Source organism: Dendrobium catenatum, unplaced genomic scaffold (genome assembly GCF_001605985.2).
Source record: "Dendrobium catenatum unplaced genomic scaffold, ASM160598v2 fragScaff_scaffold_1643, whole genome shotgun sequence".
Taxonomy (NCBI): domain Eukaryota; kingdom Viridiplantae; phylum Streptophyta; class Magnoliopsida; order Asparagales; family Orchidaceae; genus Dendrobium; species Dendrobium catenatum.
Window position 1 is genome coordinate 199,086 of NW_021320105.1, and position 16,835 is coordinate 215,920.

At 32.8% G+C, this 16,835-nt stretch overlaps 1 pseudogene; it reads left to right on the plus strand.

The window, feature by feature from the left end:
- Positions 1-651: 651 nt before the first annotated feature.
- Positions 652-16,835, plus strand: part of LOC110099442 — a 71,585-nt pseudogene continuing 55,401 nt past the window's right edge.

The following is a 16,835-nucleotide window of genomic DNA, read 5'->3' on the forward strand; positions in this document are numbered from 1 at the left end:
CATAGAAATTTCATCAATTTGATATGATATTTCTTTAAATAAATCCACATAATTATACTGGTGACGGCAAGAGAGACAGAGAGAGAGAGAGACTCCGGTATTTTAGAGAGAGAGAGCTTCGTCTTGTTTGAATTTTCTTATCTCTTTTTTCTCCTTTGGCTTGAATGATGGTGGAGGGTTTCCGGTCATTAGCTAATGATGACTGGAAAACCTCCTTTCCTTAATCGACGAGGTGTCCAAATGATTTATATCATTGTGGATCCAAAAGCATGAGTTTTTCAAACTGGGAAGGCTTGTTTAAATAGAGACCTTTGATCATCAATGAAGGTCGGTTGAGTATGATGGAAGAACCTATTTTAGTGCTGGGTAAAGGGAAGGAGGTATTTAAATCCCAAGATATGAAGAATTCATCTATTCATTCATCTCCGATCAGGAACATTTTGACGGAGATGGCCAATGATGCGGAGGCATCTTCTTCTATTGGATTAAATCTGAAGGTTTAACTGATTTACATCTGTTGCTAAAAATGGGGCAGAATTTCAGGACCTTTCAAATTTGATTTCAGAAATGGTGGTACAAGACAAAGATCTGAATGTTGATGATGAATTGTAAATTAAATATGGTGGAATCACTAAAGGATCGATTGATGTCATGGATGTTGTTCGGAATGTGGATAATATCAAATTCGGTCCACAAAATTATTGGTTGTCTAATAACCATATTAAAGTGAATCATGTGGGAACAGTTCATGATGAGGACGGTGATGCAAATGTTGTCAAGTTGAATATGGAGAAGGTAAGTTATAATGTTAAACTTCTCCAAAAATCTCTTGTAGTGAAAGTATTTGGTAAAGAGTTCCTTATTCTTTTTGTAAGATTGAATTGAGGAAACAATGGAATAGATTTGGATCTTTCCATCTCACCTCATTGGGTTTAGATTGGATTTTATTTTCATTCCAATCTTCTCAAATAATGGAAGAAGTTCCAAGTTGAGGTCCTTGGATTATGGGTGGACACATAATAGGGGTGGATAAATGGTCACCTCAATTTTCACCTACATCACTAAAAGGTTTATCATCACCAATCCGGATCCGGTTGCCTCATCTACCTCTACATTGTTTGGATGAAGAGAATTTTACAAATATTGTTTCGAAAATTGGAGTCCCATTGTTCTTGGACGGAAAAATGTTTAAAAGGGGGAGACGAGAATTTGCAAGAGCTTGTTTTTGTATTAACCTTGATTCTAAACTAGCTTATGGTGTTTGTATTGAGGGTCTTTTTGGAAAATTCAAAAGTGGAGTATGAGAAAATCTCATCATTGTGTTTCAAATGTGGAAAGATAGGCCACAAGGTTGAAATGTGTATGGAAGCTATCAATGAAGATCAAAATAAAAATCTAAAGAAAGCTTTGAATGAAGGAAATAAAGACTTGGGAAAAGAAGAATTAGCTAAGGATCATTCTAGAGAGTATGATCCTTGGTTACATGTGAAATTTAAAAATAAAAGGTGGAATAAGTTTTAGAATCAAAGTTCTATGGTTGTTCCTGCAGTTAGAAACCGTGCTCATGGTTATATGGAAAAAGCTAATAAATTTGAATTTCTTTCTCATGAGGTTGAGGACAGATTGGAAGTGGAAACTTCAGAAAATCCTGTCTTGTTTGAACAAATGTTATCAAATTCTATGGTTGAGAATATAGAAGGGATTGGAAATAACACTCTGATTTTAGAATGTCCAACAGAAGATCATATCAGAATTCATATTTTTGGGAGAAACAAAAATTTTGAAGTTGGATGTTGTAAAGAAGTACTTGTTGCTGTTGCTATTAATGTTCTTAATCAACTAGGTGACAGTGAGACTGGGCAAGACACTGAAGGTGGTGTGGTAAATAATGTTACAAATGCAATTCATCATGAGGAGATCCAGGAAAACAATGTGGAGTTAACAATTTCGGATGATAGAATTGGAATTATATCTAATTCTAAATCTGAAACCAGAGAAGATTTGAATAAAAAGGTAAGTACTCCTTTGTCTAAATTGGGTAAAGTAAATTCTAGAGAAGAATTATTTGAAGATGGGAAATTCCAACTACTTTCTAAGTCATTCCTTATTAAGAAAAAAAATTAATAAAGATACAAGGTTGTTTGGTCCTATTAAAGGAAGCCTTAGAGAAAGGAAGATGGACATTCTTGGTGGCAGCTTTAGAGCCACTACTTTATTTAACCAGTAAAATGATTGATGAAAGGAAAGTTCATGGATGCTCGATGAAGTGGTTGATGATGGTGGAGCTTCTTAAAGACTTGTCTTGTGGAGGTGTTAAGATCATATGCTATATCTTGACGATTTTTTATTTCCTTAGTTTCATTTCTTTTACTTTGTCTAGTAATCTTGCTTTTTCTTTATTTACTTTAAGCATAAGGTGGTATTTTGAAAAAGGATTTAGAATAAAGGAAATAAGATCTACTCTATCTATTATTTTTTACTCAATTGGGAAATCTGGGATACTAATCAACCTTATGGGTTGTTGTTTAATCTTTGGTATCCCTGTTAATTAGAGAGTTGATATTTGCATGTTTTATATTCTTGTAACTTGTATAGTTTTGATGATTTCAAATATTATTGTTTTATGTATTGATATCTCCTAACACTTTTTGGAAGATTTGTTTTTGCTCTTGTGTGAACTAACATTTCAGGAAAATCAAACTCCAAACTACTGAAGACTTAAAATCAAATTTAGCATGAGAAATTTTGTGAATTGAAGCTTGTACTTTGAGAGGATTGTGTGAAATTAAAGTCTTGGTACTTTTCTTTGAATTAAGTGAGAGGGGAGTGGATTATAAGTTGAAGTGTGAATAAACACAACTTACACTTAAAGGAGATCTTTAAAAATTTTTATACTGATCTAGTGGGACAACATAGTTCGTAACGGGACGATTCAATCATTTATCCCTTCTATAAGAGCAGATGGAATGAAAGGAGTTGAAGAAATTTTTCTAAGGTCTGATGACGTCTAGGATGATTGTTTTATCGTCCAGGATGAAATGTTCTCTGGAAAATTTTGTTCAACGAAATTGCATATTCATTGTCAGGATCCGATAAATGCTCTCTGTAAAATTTTTGTTCAGACGGAACTCAAATTCATCCCAGGGCGAAAAATGTCCTCTAAAAATTTTTGTTTCTACGAAGAAGATGCCTCAGGTCTAGCGTTTCAAATCTTACCAATCTACCATGTTTGGTGTTGTCCAGCACATTAGTAAAATCATCCAGGACGATCCACTTCGCTACAGTATGGATTTCAACTTCATTTGACTTGAAATTTTGCCAGTTTTTGACGGTTAGTTTTCTGTGTGTCTTCATATGAATATGTCCAATTTAGGACTGCACTGAATCCTTTGCTACTAATCTTGTATGCCTATTGAAGTAAGAGTTAAGGGAGAGAGTGTGAGGAGTGTTCGAAGGTAGGAATTCTTAGTACTTGGAGCTGTGTGAGAGGCTTCACTTGTTGTTAAAGGTAATGAATCTTTACTTTTTGATTTGTGTTTCTTTCACTCTTTTCCTTGTCCTGTCTGAAGTTTCTTATGAAGAAAGAATTCTGTCAAGGAGATCCGAGTTCGCTGCCAACACTGAGAGTGTGTCGGGTGTGAACAGCTAAGGGTTCTCTGCCATACACTAGGAGATGTTGACAGCCGAAGGTGTCTGCGCGCCACACTAGGCAGACGGAGTGGTGAGAAAGAGATAAGGGCTTCTCTGCCTACACTAGAAGGAGTGTAAAAAGGAATGACAGTTCTCTGTTCGCCGGTAGTGGCAGAAGAAGTTTTGTAAAGGGCTCTTTCCGCCTTGTTGTGGGTGCAGAAAGGAGATCATCTGAGTGGTATCTAGATGCAATACTCGGAAGGGCGTCGCCTCCCGGGGAGTGAGTTAGTAAAAGGTTTGACCGATCCACAATATAAATCTCGTGATCTTTTATCCTTTTTTCGCTTTTTTCTTTTTCTGCTTGTTACGTGTTTCAAATTGTGGTTGGACAAACGTTTTTCCTATAAAATGTCAATGAAATTCTAATTCTTGTTTATATCAATGTCGACAAGGACGGGTAAATATTTTTAAATACCGAATTTAGACAGTTTCTTTTGTGCTACTTAAATCAGAGATTAACATGCCAGAGTTTCTACTATGCAGAAGTGGAAATGACATATGGATAGGGACTTGGTATAACATGAGCCATATGACTAATGAGGTTAGCAAAGTCTTGATACTTAATACCATGGTTGCGTGCTTATGAACTTTTCGCGATGAAACCTACCATGAATCCATTTCTGATATTGTTACACAGATTCACACAAATATGTCACCTCTTACATTATAGGTAGCGAAATAACGAGATGCTGAAATGATTATATTCCTTTGTTTGTTTTCCTTATTACTGATATGGATTGCTAAAATTATTTGGTAATTATAGAGGTCTAAAAGATCTAAAAGACAACTTGACTCTTATTACAATCTTCTTGGTTCGCTAATTGCTTACGAGCAAGGAGTTAGCCCATAAGAAGAGATTGTATGCAGGTAACCGGACGAGAGGGAGAAGAACATGCATTGAAAGTGGGGAGTCTGAGACGTGAACACTCACACCTGAGGATGAAGACGACATCATATTAAGGACTAATAATTCCGCCCCCGCTTGAAGCTTTCTGAGAGAAAGCAGAAGAGACACCAACAATGGAAGTAGAGGTAAAATTAAATAAAAAAAAGTAAAAGTTTCGGAATGATGTTGATTTCTATTGAGTGCTAGGAAACCTGACAGGTATAAAACGATTTATCCAAAAAGGACTCAAGAGCCAATAGCCCTAGCAAGTAGAAGTAAGAGGAAGAAACCTTTGCTAAGATAATGGGGCAAGAAGGAAATTCCATAAGAGGCTTTTGGGTGGACTCGGCTTTGACCGAGTCAGAGGCCAGAAAAGGAGAGAATTGAAGTCACTAATCTGTGCTTAATGGGATGAGTTATCTTGATCAATCAGATCAAGAAGAGGTATGTGACTAAGTTAATGATGAACTTTTTGAGAGTTCTGAACACATGCATGGAGTGTCATATAGGAAAATGAAGAAAATGCATGCTGTCTAAGTTTAGAATCTTGGAACTACAAAAAGATCAGAAATTTTAGGAAAAGATCATACGTTAACTTGATGACAGACCACCCATTGAAATTACTTAATGAGTTTGATTAGACTTCATGAAAAATTAAAAATCATCCTATTTGACTTAAAAAAATGATTTTAAAACTCTTAAGATGAATAGAGAGTTAGAATTATAGATAAATTATATCAAATCAAACTTTTGGAGATATGAATTCATTTGACAAATGGATTAACGATAAAGCTCCGAGTGATAATAGGATACCCGCTAAATTGAGATTTATGCAATCCCTAAAAAGATAAATGAATAGAAGTAGTAGACTTAGGAATTCTTTTCCAAAAGTCAAATGTAACAATTGTGGATTGTTTGGACACATAGCTCACACTTGTACTTTGAAGAATAAAACTTATTTGGTGTGGAAACCTAAGATGCATAAACCTAGACATATCATACATGCATCTCTTTATAAATGGCCAAAAGGAGAACCCAAACTTGTTTGTGTTCCCAGGTCTAATGTTTGATAATTTTGCAGGGTCGCTCTCACACAAGACCTCATGAGATCATATAGTACATGGACAACGGATGCTCAAAGCATATGACTAGAGATTCTACATAATTCATATCGCTGGAAGCCATGAGTGGAGGGAAGTTTACACTTGGATATAACACCATAAGGAAGGTGGTTGGGACAGGTATGATTGAAAATCTTAAGAAATTTTACATTTAAAATGTGTTATTGGTAGAAGGCTTAAAACATAACCTGTTAAGTATAAGCCAGCTATGTGATAAAGGATATTGTGTGAATTTTTTTTTCTACTAGCTACATTTTAAGCCTAAATAATAAAGATGTTTTGAATGGTAAAAGAGTTAATAATGTTTATATTCTAGACTTGAATTGCATTCAAACTCCTACTGCTTTTTGTTTTAAAACTATATCTGATGAGTCATGACTTTGGAATAGGAGACTTTATCATTCTAGCATAAAAAACCTTAGGAGGATTACCCAAAAGAACTTAGTGAGAGGTATACCAAAACTAGACTTTACTAAGGACCACCTTTGTGATGCATGTCAATTATGAAAACAAGTGAAGTCCTCTTTTCAATCCAATAAGGATCTTAGAACTAGTAAACCATTAGAGATTTTGCATATGGATATTTTTGGACCAGTTGGAACTGTAAGTCTAGGAGGGAAGGTATACGGCTTTGTGATTGTAGATGATTACTCTAGATTCATATTAGTTAGATTTATATTTCATAAAAGTGAATCATTTGAGGAATTTAGAAATTTTTTGACTTGGATTCAAAGAAAACATGGGTGTGAAATCATGACTATATGAAGTGATCATGGAGAAGAATTTGAAAATGAAAGATTTGAGGATTTTTGTAAGGAGAAAGGAATTGATCATAATTTTTCTGCACCTAAAACCTCAGCAGAATGGGGTAGTCGAAAGTAAAAACTAAACATTAATAGAAGCCGCCCGAATAATGTTGGCAGAATACTCACTTCCTAAATATTTTTGGGCTGAGGCAGTTAGCACTGCATGTTATGTTCTGAATAGGGTGAATGTGAGATCTTGTTTAAATAAAATATCCTATAAATTGCTAAAAGAAAGAACATCTAATTTGTCTCATTTGCATGTTTTTGGTTGCAAGGTGTTTATACATAACAATGGAAAATCTGCCTTAGGAAAATTTGATCCAAAATCAGATGAAGGAATTTTTGTTGGATACTCAAGTATTGAAAAATCTTATAGAGTATTCAATAAAAGAACTTTGATAATTAAGGAGACCACACATGTTGTATTTGATGAATCTGGAAATTTGGAAGAGCTAAATGTTGTAGAAGATGAGATTAAGGATAACTTCCAAAAGATTGATAAAATAAATTTGGAAGAAAATTTGGAAGAAAATATGAAGGAAAACATGGAGATAGAAAACCCTTTGCCTAGAGATTTGAGATTTTCTAAAAACCACCCAAAGGAGTTGATAATTGGTGAACCTTAGGAGGGTGTAAGGACTTGACGTGGATTAAATAAAGAAGTCAATCATTCAGCCTTCATTTCAACAATTGAACCCACTAATATTGATCAAGCACTTTCGGATAAATTTTGGATTTTGTCCATACAATAAGAGTTAAATCAATTTGTAAGAAATAAAGTTTGGGAATTAACTACAAGGCTAAAGAATCAAAGTGTAGTTAGAACTAAGTTGGTATTCAAAAATAAAATGAATTGCTCAGGAGTGGTAATTAGAAATAAGGCTAGATTAGTTGCTAAGGGGTATAATCAAATTGAAGGGATTGATTTTGAGGAGACTTTTTCTCCTGTAGCTAGATTTGAAGCAATAAGGGTTTTGCTCGCCTTTGCCTGTTTTAGAGGACTTAAATTGTATCAAATGAATATAAAAAGTGCCTTTTTAAATGGGGTAATTCAAGAAGATGTTTTTGTAGAACAACATCATGTTTTGAAAATTCTAAATACCCTAATCATGTTTTCAAATTAAAAAAGATATTATATGGATTGAAATAGGCACCTAGGGCTTATTATGAGAAGTTGAGCACCTTCTTACTTAAAGATCATTTGAAAAAGGAAGTGTGGATACAACTCTCTTTTTGAAGAAAGTTTGAAAGGATATACTTATTGTACAAATTTATGTGGATGACATCATCTTTGGATCTTCAAATAAAAATCTTTATGATGATTTTTCTAAAATAATGAGTAGTAAATTTGAGATGAGTCTAATGGGAGATTTATGTTACTTTCTAGGATTTAGCATTAAGCAAATTGAGGAAGATAAATTTCTTAGTCAGTCAAATTATGTTAAGGACATCTTCAAAAAGTATGAAATAGACAATGCTAACCCTGTAAGTACACCTATGAGTTCCTTAGTTCAGTTGGATAAGGACCCTAAGGGAATATCTGTTGATCAAAAGAAAATTAGAGGGATTATTGGATCTTTACTTTACTTGACTGTTAGCTGACCTGATATCATGTTTAGTGTTTGTTTATGTGCTAGATTTCAATCAGATCCAAAAGAATCATATTTGACAGCCGTAAAATGGATTTTAAGATATCTGTTAGAAACTCAGAACTTAGGAATTTGGTATCCTAAGTTTAGATCTTCATTTAAAATAATTGGTTATTCAGATTCTGACTTTGCAGGTTGTAGGGTAGATAGAAAGAGCACTTATGGAATATGTCAGTTTATTAGAAATTTTTTAGTCTCTTGGTCCAGTAGAAAACAAAATTCAAGAGCCCCATCTACTGCAGAAGCTGAATACATTGCATTAGAAAGTTGTGTGGCACAAGTATTTTGGTTGAAACAACAGTTAATTGATTTAGGATTAACTATAGGCACTATTCTAATTTATTATGATAACACTAGTGCTATTTGTATTTCTAAAAATCCTATTCAACATTCAAGAACCAAACATATAGACATCAGACATCATTTCATAAGGGATCATGTATCCAAAGGAGAAATTGAACTCACTCATGTTTCTACTGAAAATTAACTTGTAGACATTTTTACAAAACCTTTAGCCTTTGATATTTCAGTGTATTAAGAACAAGGCTTGGTGTGATTGATTTGAATGCTTAATTAAAAATATTTTCTGCAATATTGATATGTGTTTTCTAGGTAATATTTTGTGTATTTTTTATGAGTTTTTGATATTTTGTTTGTGATTTTCTATATTTGAGTTTGTTTTTTTTTTTTGAAGAAATTGCAACATATGCAATAATTTTATTACCAATATTAACAATTAGATTCCTCCTTCAATAAATTTAAAATCGAAGGAGGAACCTTATTCGTAGAGAAATCATCCCAAAAAAAGGATGAACAATGAGCATAGCTAGCACAAAGATGAGCTAGCTTATTACAATTTCTTTTAGCTAAAGAAAAAATAAAATGTTTAAAATTCATAAGAAAATCTAAATCCTTAGGCTTTAGAAATTCTATATATTTGAGTTTGTTTGTTTTATGATTTTATGCATTTTTGTTGTGTTTGTGTTTTAGTTTTGATTGAGTGTATGATTTGAAAATTTTGAGTGATAATCATCCGGGACGAAATCTTTTTGTACGGGACGAATTGTGTCATGTGTCAAACTGTCGAATTTTGAACCGTTTGCGTGCAATTTTTTTTTTCAGTTTTTAATTTTCACTTCGTCGCGATCGTCCAGAACGAACTTGTTCAAATGACGAGATGATTGAATGACAGTTAAACGGATAAGGTAGTTTTTAATGTTATATTTCATTCGTACGAACATTTGGTTCGTCCGGACAAACACATGTCGGTTCGATGGAGGGGACGGTTTCAACTACCATTAAAATGATCATAAGTTCTGATCGTCCTGGGACAAACACGTGTTCATCTGTACAATCAGTTTGGTCAAAAGCCTGTACGAAAGGATGCTTCGTAAGTTGTGTGATTACGAAAAGCAGTTTTATTTTGGACGCATTCATTCGTCCATACAAAATTTTTTCGTACGGGACAAACGTAAAATTGTTTCTGTACGAACACTCATTTTTTCAATAAATAGATGGGCTTTTGAACTCAACAGTCACACTCTCACTTCACTTTCAAATCTTTTCGTTCCTTAGATCTTATTAATGGCAATTTTAAGTAAGTGTCAAAAGATTCTAGCCAAGGGTCCACCTAAGAATTCTTCTGAGAACTTCCTTTCTAAAGCCAATAAAGAATCCTTTCCTAGGTTTGTTTCCGCCAAGATCACACCCTCTAGAATTCTTATCCAGGAACAACTTACTTTTCAGGTAATGAACTTGTTTGCCTCAACTCATTTTGGCTTTATCCTCACCCTAGTTTATGTCTACAACAAAGAAACCTTGCACTATTTTCTTGCAAACATGTCCTTTAACTCTGACCATTCTGTAATTCGTTCCTATGTCTTTAAGAAAAAAGTTGAAATCACCAAGGTTGACTTAGGAGCCTTTTTAAACTTAAGGACGGAGGGAGTTAGAGCACATACCTTGATCACCACTTCTGATTATACATGGTATGAAATTAATACTATGATTAGAAGAATCAATTTTAATGAGCATATGCCTAAAGTATCTGATCTCATTCGTAATGCTCGTATCATCCAGCATATTCTTAGAACTTCTATAATTCCTAAAGCTGGTGATATAATCAACATTACTCATCTTCTTTTTATGGTAACCTTTTTGATCATGTCTAAAGAACCTATAGATGAATCCCAACTAATCCTTGACTATCTTTATGGACTTTCTGAAATTGACAATGTCAAGCATAAAAAAAAGAAGAACACCGCCTTAGGATATTTAGTTGCCTACATTCTAGAGAAGAAATACAATTTGGTTCATCCTGATCAAGAGTTTGAAGAACCGCTCTACTACAACGACGGATCATTTAGAGCAATATTCAGTAAAGATGAACCAAGTAAAACACATGTCATTAGTGATACTGAGAAAGAACATGAAGCTGCACCTGCACCTGCTAATGAACTAAATTATCAGGATTTGGTTCAAAGATTTGATCATTTAGAGACTCACGATGATCAAACTGAAGCTCATATGCAGCAACAGGATGTACAGTACGCTCAAGACATGGGGTTTATGAGAGAACAAATGAATGATACTAGTACCAATATGCTTATGATGAGTACTTATTTTAACATCTTTGGTACTGCTCCTCCTCCTCCTCCTCCAGATCAGGGTCCTTCTGAGTGACACACATGCTAGATTTTATGTGTTTCTTTAGTTGTTGTTTTTGTTTTTATGGGTTAGGAAAATGTGTTGTACTTTATTTTCCTTAGATGTTTTGTTTTTTAAATCTTATGATGTATTAATATCATATTCTTAGATTGTAATATTTTTCATTTTGATATCAATATAAGTTATCCTGTTTTGACTTTAATCTTGTTTTTGAAATGTGTGTTAGTCTATATGCAACGTTATAATTTTTGATCTTAAAAGTGCTATACTTTGAAATGCAAGTTAAAATTAAATTCATTAGAAAATCTAATTTTCTAAATTTAATTATTGCTTATAACTTTATGTAATTAAGATTATCAATTTCATGTCTCTTATTTAGACTACATTAATGTCTAATATTATTATTGCAAATGTGATGTTTTCTTATTTTGTATTTCACTTATCAATAAATATTTATGCACTTAAAAAAATTTAAAATTTTTTATTATTGATATTGGAAAGATGAAAATTATTCTTGAAAAATGTACAAATATAAAAAAATCAAAAAGAATGTGCAATGGTTCGTAAGTTGAAAAGAGGCATAAAATAAGCCCACAAGTAAAAAGATGCACAAAAATGTGCCACAAATTTAAAAAAAAAAGATGCGCAAAGCACCACATGTGGTAGTTATTTCTTTCCATTATATTTTAATCTCTTAATTCAAATTGATCTTGTATACATTTATATTCTATATTGAAATTTGAAATATATAAATTTTCTATTCATCCTTTTTGCAATGATTTTCTCTATTTTAGCATTTAAATTGACTCATGTTTTTTATATATACTTTTTATTATCAATGTTATATCTCTTCTTAAATTCTATGAATTATTATGATTTGCTTAATGATTTGATTTTATTTACAAAGTTTATTTCAATCACTTTCAAAGATCAATTATCAAAGGATTATCATATGACTGCTTACATTTCTGGTCTTTTTCTTCTTCTCTTTTTGTTGTTGTCAAAAATGGGGAGAAAATATTATTTGTTCGTATCATTTCACTCATTTTTTTTATCCTTGTTTGTATCGTATTTCTGTTTCATAGTAGTGTTTTTATTGCATTTTTTAAATTAAAAAAAAAAGGAAAAAGTTAAAATTGTTGTGCAAAGCCTCCTTATTTTTCACGTATTCATCAATTCAGGGGGAGTTTCAGATATTCTTAGAATTTAAAATTATACAAACAATAATTGTTCTGCCATCATAAAAAAGGGGGAGATTGTTAAGAGAGTTGCTGTTTGCATGTTTTACATTCTTGCAACTTGTATAATTTTGATGATTCCAAATATTATTATTTTATATATTGATATCTCCTAACACTTTTTAGAAGATTTGTTTTTGCTCTTATGTAAACTAACATTTCAGGAAAATCAAACTCCAGACTACTGAATACTTCAAATAAAATTTAGCATGAGAGATTTTGTGAATTGAAGCTTGTACTTTTCTTTGAATTAAGTTTGTGAGGTAGTAATTGTAATTGAGTGAATACACACACACACACTTAAAGAGATCTTAAAAAATTTATACTGATCGTACGGGACGAATATAGTTCATACGGGACGATCAAGTCAGTTATCTCCTCTAAAGTGCAATGGAACGAACAGGAGTTGAAGAAAAGTTTTCTAAGTCATGATCGTCCAAGACGAATGTTGAATCGTCCCAGGATGAAATGTTCTCTGGAAAATTTTTGTTCAGATGAAATTCATATTCGAGGCGGGACAAAATGCTCTCTAGAAACTTTTCGTCCAGACAAACTCAAATTTTTTCCAGGATGAAATGTCCTCTAGAAAATTTTTGTTCAGACGAAATTCATATTCATGCTAGGACAAAATGCTCTCTGGAAAATGTTCATCCAGACGAATGCAAATTCATCCCATGATGAATTGTTCTCTGTAAAAATTTCATCCGGATGAACTCATATTCATCCCAGGATGAAGTTAAACAACTCTTCAAATTTTGGCGTCGTCATGTAGTTTTTGGGAACCGACCTATGGTATAAATGTTCGTACCGGATGAACCTAGTTTGTACGGGATGATGCTCAGGTATGATTTCAGTTCGTACCAATATACATTTGGTTCGTTTCCATACATTTAAGTAAAATTGTCCAAGATGATCCACGATTGTACGGGATAATCAACTTCTTGTTGACTTGAAAATATGCAGTTTTTGGACGGTTTTTCTTGTCTTTCATATAAATAGTCCAATTTAGACTGTCACTGAATCTTTTTGCCTACTGATCTTCGTACCTATTGAAAGAAGAGTCAAGGAGAGAGTGTGAGAGAGTGTTCGAAGGAGGATTCTTACTACTGGAGCGTGAAGGCTTCACTTATTGTTCAAGGTAAGAATATTTACTTTTGAGTTGTGTTTACTTCACTCTTTTCCCTCTTCCTTCTAGATTTCTTATGAAGAAGATCTGTCAAGGAGATCCGGTTCTCTGCCGACACTAGGAGAGTGTCAATAGCCTAAGGGTTCTCTGCCCACACTAGGAGAGTGTGAACAGCCAAAGGGTTCTCTACCCACACTAGGAGAATGTTTAAGGACGAAGGGTTCTCTGCCTACACCGGGAGAGTGTGAAAGGATGAATGGTTCTCTGCCAACACTAGGAAGAGTGTAAAAGGATGACGGTTCTCTACTGCACTGGGTAATGGTGGAAGAGAGTTTTGTAAAGGCTTCTCCGCCTTGCTGTGGGTGGAAAAGGAGAGTCACTTGTGGTATTAGTGCAATACTCGAAGGGTGCCTCTGGGGAGTGGATGTAGGTCAAGTTTGACCGAACCACTATAAATCTCGTATCTTTTATTTTTCCGCTGCTTTTTATTTTTTTTTGACTGTTTCAAAATTGTGGTTGAAAAACTTTTTCTATAAAATTCACTAAATTTAAATTCTCAATTTTAAATTTTAAAGAGGGTATAATTTTTAATACCATTCACCCCCCCCCTCCTCTTGGTTAGCCGAAGGGACATAAGCTTAGGTTTAACAACCTAATTCATATTGAACAAGTTTCAACAATCCCCTCCTCCCCTATGGGTTTCAAATGATAAGTAGAGGGTCTTATTTTCATTATGACATTTCCTCTTTTTCTAATAGTTCCATTATGCTTAAATTGCTTGCTAATAAGACCTCTTTTTACTTTATTTTAAAGGTAGTTTCAAGTAGTTTTCTTTGCTTGTAATAATTTCCTTTTCTAATTTAAATGCTTTATGCATTTTCTCCAAAAAAAAAAACAAATCCACATAATTAGTGTTAATTATCTTGTAGAATAAACAAACACTAGTATTATTGATTTGAGGAAAAATATTACTTTATTGTTATATCTAAACTCAATATAGGGAATATAATAATTATCTCTAAGGATAAAATCTACATTACCTATCATTTCAAATATGAAATTAACTTAGGATTGGCTTGTGAAAGCACGAGATGCGCCAAGAGGGGGGCGAATTGGATGATTAAAAATTCTTTAATAAAAAAGAAAACTCTTTTTATAACTATATTAGAAAGCAAATTTCATTCACAATAAAAAGATAAATTATCAATTTCACTCACGTAGTAATCTCAACGAAAATAAATATAAAAATAATAAAGGAAAGAATACACCAGATTTAGAGTGGTGGTCAAACCTTGACCTATGTCCACTCCCGGAGGCACCCTCCGAGTATTTCACTAAATCTTTAGTGATTCTCCTTTAGCCCCCACAACTAGGTGGAGAAACCCTTACAAAATCACTTCCACCTTCCCTGGTGTGGTAGAGGATCTGGGTCCTTTGACACCAAAGAGATCTTCTTCTTCCTAAAACTTCCCTCAAGATGAACCTTGAATTTGATGATACTGAGGTGCAAGCACGTCGGAAAAACTGTTTTAAATCTCCTTCACACTCTCTTGAAACCCCCTCCAAGGATCTTCTCCCTCTCTCAAATTCCACCCTTTCCTTTCTCTCTTTCAAGTTCTCTCTTTAAGTTTTCTCCAGAAAAATGAAACTTCAATGGATGCCAAAGACACTTACAAAGACTTATGAGAAAGCTTAAATATAGGGCCTCAAAAAATCCTAAAAAATCATTTAGCTGTTAATGATTGTACAGTATGATCTCAAGATCATCTAGTACGATGTGTAGATTTTGACCTATTAGTACTGTAAGATCACCAGTTAGTATTGTGTGAAGAGTTCAATTGCTTGTTTCTATTGTATGATGTCCAGTTATTACTGTATGAACAATTCAGTAAAATATAGTATGATCACCAATTAGTACTGTATAAATAGTTTAGTTTTCCTATTTGTACTATACGATGTCCAGTTAGTATTGTACAAACAGTTCAATAAAAATGCAGTTCATCTAGGACAAAGCATGGGACAGCTAAAATCATCTTTGTTGATTATATAGTATGATCCAATTTGTATAGTAGGTTCAAAATATCAAATTAAGCCATTTTGATGACTAATCACATGATTAAATTAGATGAGATTTTAAACATCGTACAGTACGATTAGAAAAACTTTTCAAATTAAAATTTTTGCCAAATTTAATGGACGGCATGCTTTCTAATTATAACAGATCATCCAGTACGATGTGGTGATTGTATTGTATGATAAGTTATATTTTAAAAATATTTTTTATAAGAAAATAAAGTATTTTAATTAATTTGTGTTACACCAGATCGTACAGTGCAATCCAGATCGTTAATACGATTTACAGAAAAATTAAAATATTTAAAATCATGTTTTGCTCCCCCTATGTGTGTGCATGATCACCATTCTAATATACGTCATTACAAGTCTTGACTCAAGAAATGAAAATTATAGACTTGTTTAATATAAGCAATTCTACATAATTTTGAGTCTTGAATCTTCAAAGAAGGGTACATAGTGTACCTAAAATATTAGTCAACACATAAATAAATATACACTACAAATAATAGGAAAAATAAAAGATTAATCAATATTATTTATTATCATCAAAATCATAATCTCAGAAGCCCGAGTTGCAACAGCTTGATCAATGTCCATATATTTTTTCCCTCTTTTAAAAGAGAGAGTTTATTTTATACTAGGATCCTAGGTTCCTATAAAGACAAGCCCCTACAGTCAATTACATCTCTAAAGAGAAAGCTTTCAATTAAAATAGAGATTAAGTTATAAACTTGTAATACAATTATATATAAGTAAGTTTCCTTAGATGTTTTGAAAATAGTAATCATCCTTTCCAAGTCTTATACCTACTTGGAATGAGTAGCAAGCTAACAACCTAATATATAAGCAATTATTCTAGATGAAATACCATATAAATGTTGCTCTATCTTAAGAGTTCAAAGGAGTAAATCAGACTGCAAATTAGTAACTCAAGATGAATCTCCAGTTTAAGTTCAAGTGACACTATCAAGAAGACTCACTACAAACTCTAACTTGTTATCCTATTTAAAAACATAACTAAATTATCTAACCATCAAAATTTTTGAAGAAATTTTGGCAGCATAATGACTCTATATCAACAGGAATAGAACAACATCCTCCGGTTGCAAGAGGATCCCACCACCTTATTGTAGGCTTATGTGCTGGGCTTGTATATGTTGCTAAAAATAAAATGCATTTATGTATGTCTGATAGGATAAATGTGTTCGTATAAACAGTACCCAATATTGTATCATCTTTAAACTAGTATAAGTGTTCCAACAAAGTCAGGAAAACATACACAGAGGAAAACCTAGGAAAATTCTACCCATTAATGCAATCTACCAACAATATGATGCAATGAATGTATGCAATATAATAATGAAAGAATTGTGTGTAAAATAAAAGAATTTTCATATATTTATTTATTTTGAAATTTTCAACAAACTCTAATTATATAGGAAAAAAAAGTGGCCATGATTCATCATAACAAAATTCAGTTCTAAGCCTACCCCCCATAATTGAATATAATTAAAAATAATCAAAATTAATTAAATTAAATTTTAATTTTAAATTTATTAAAATTTATATATTTTTG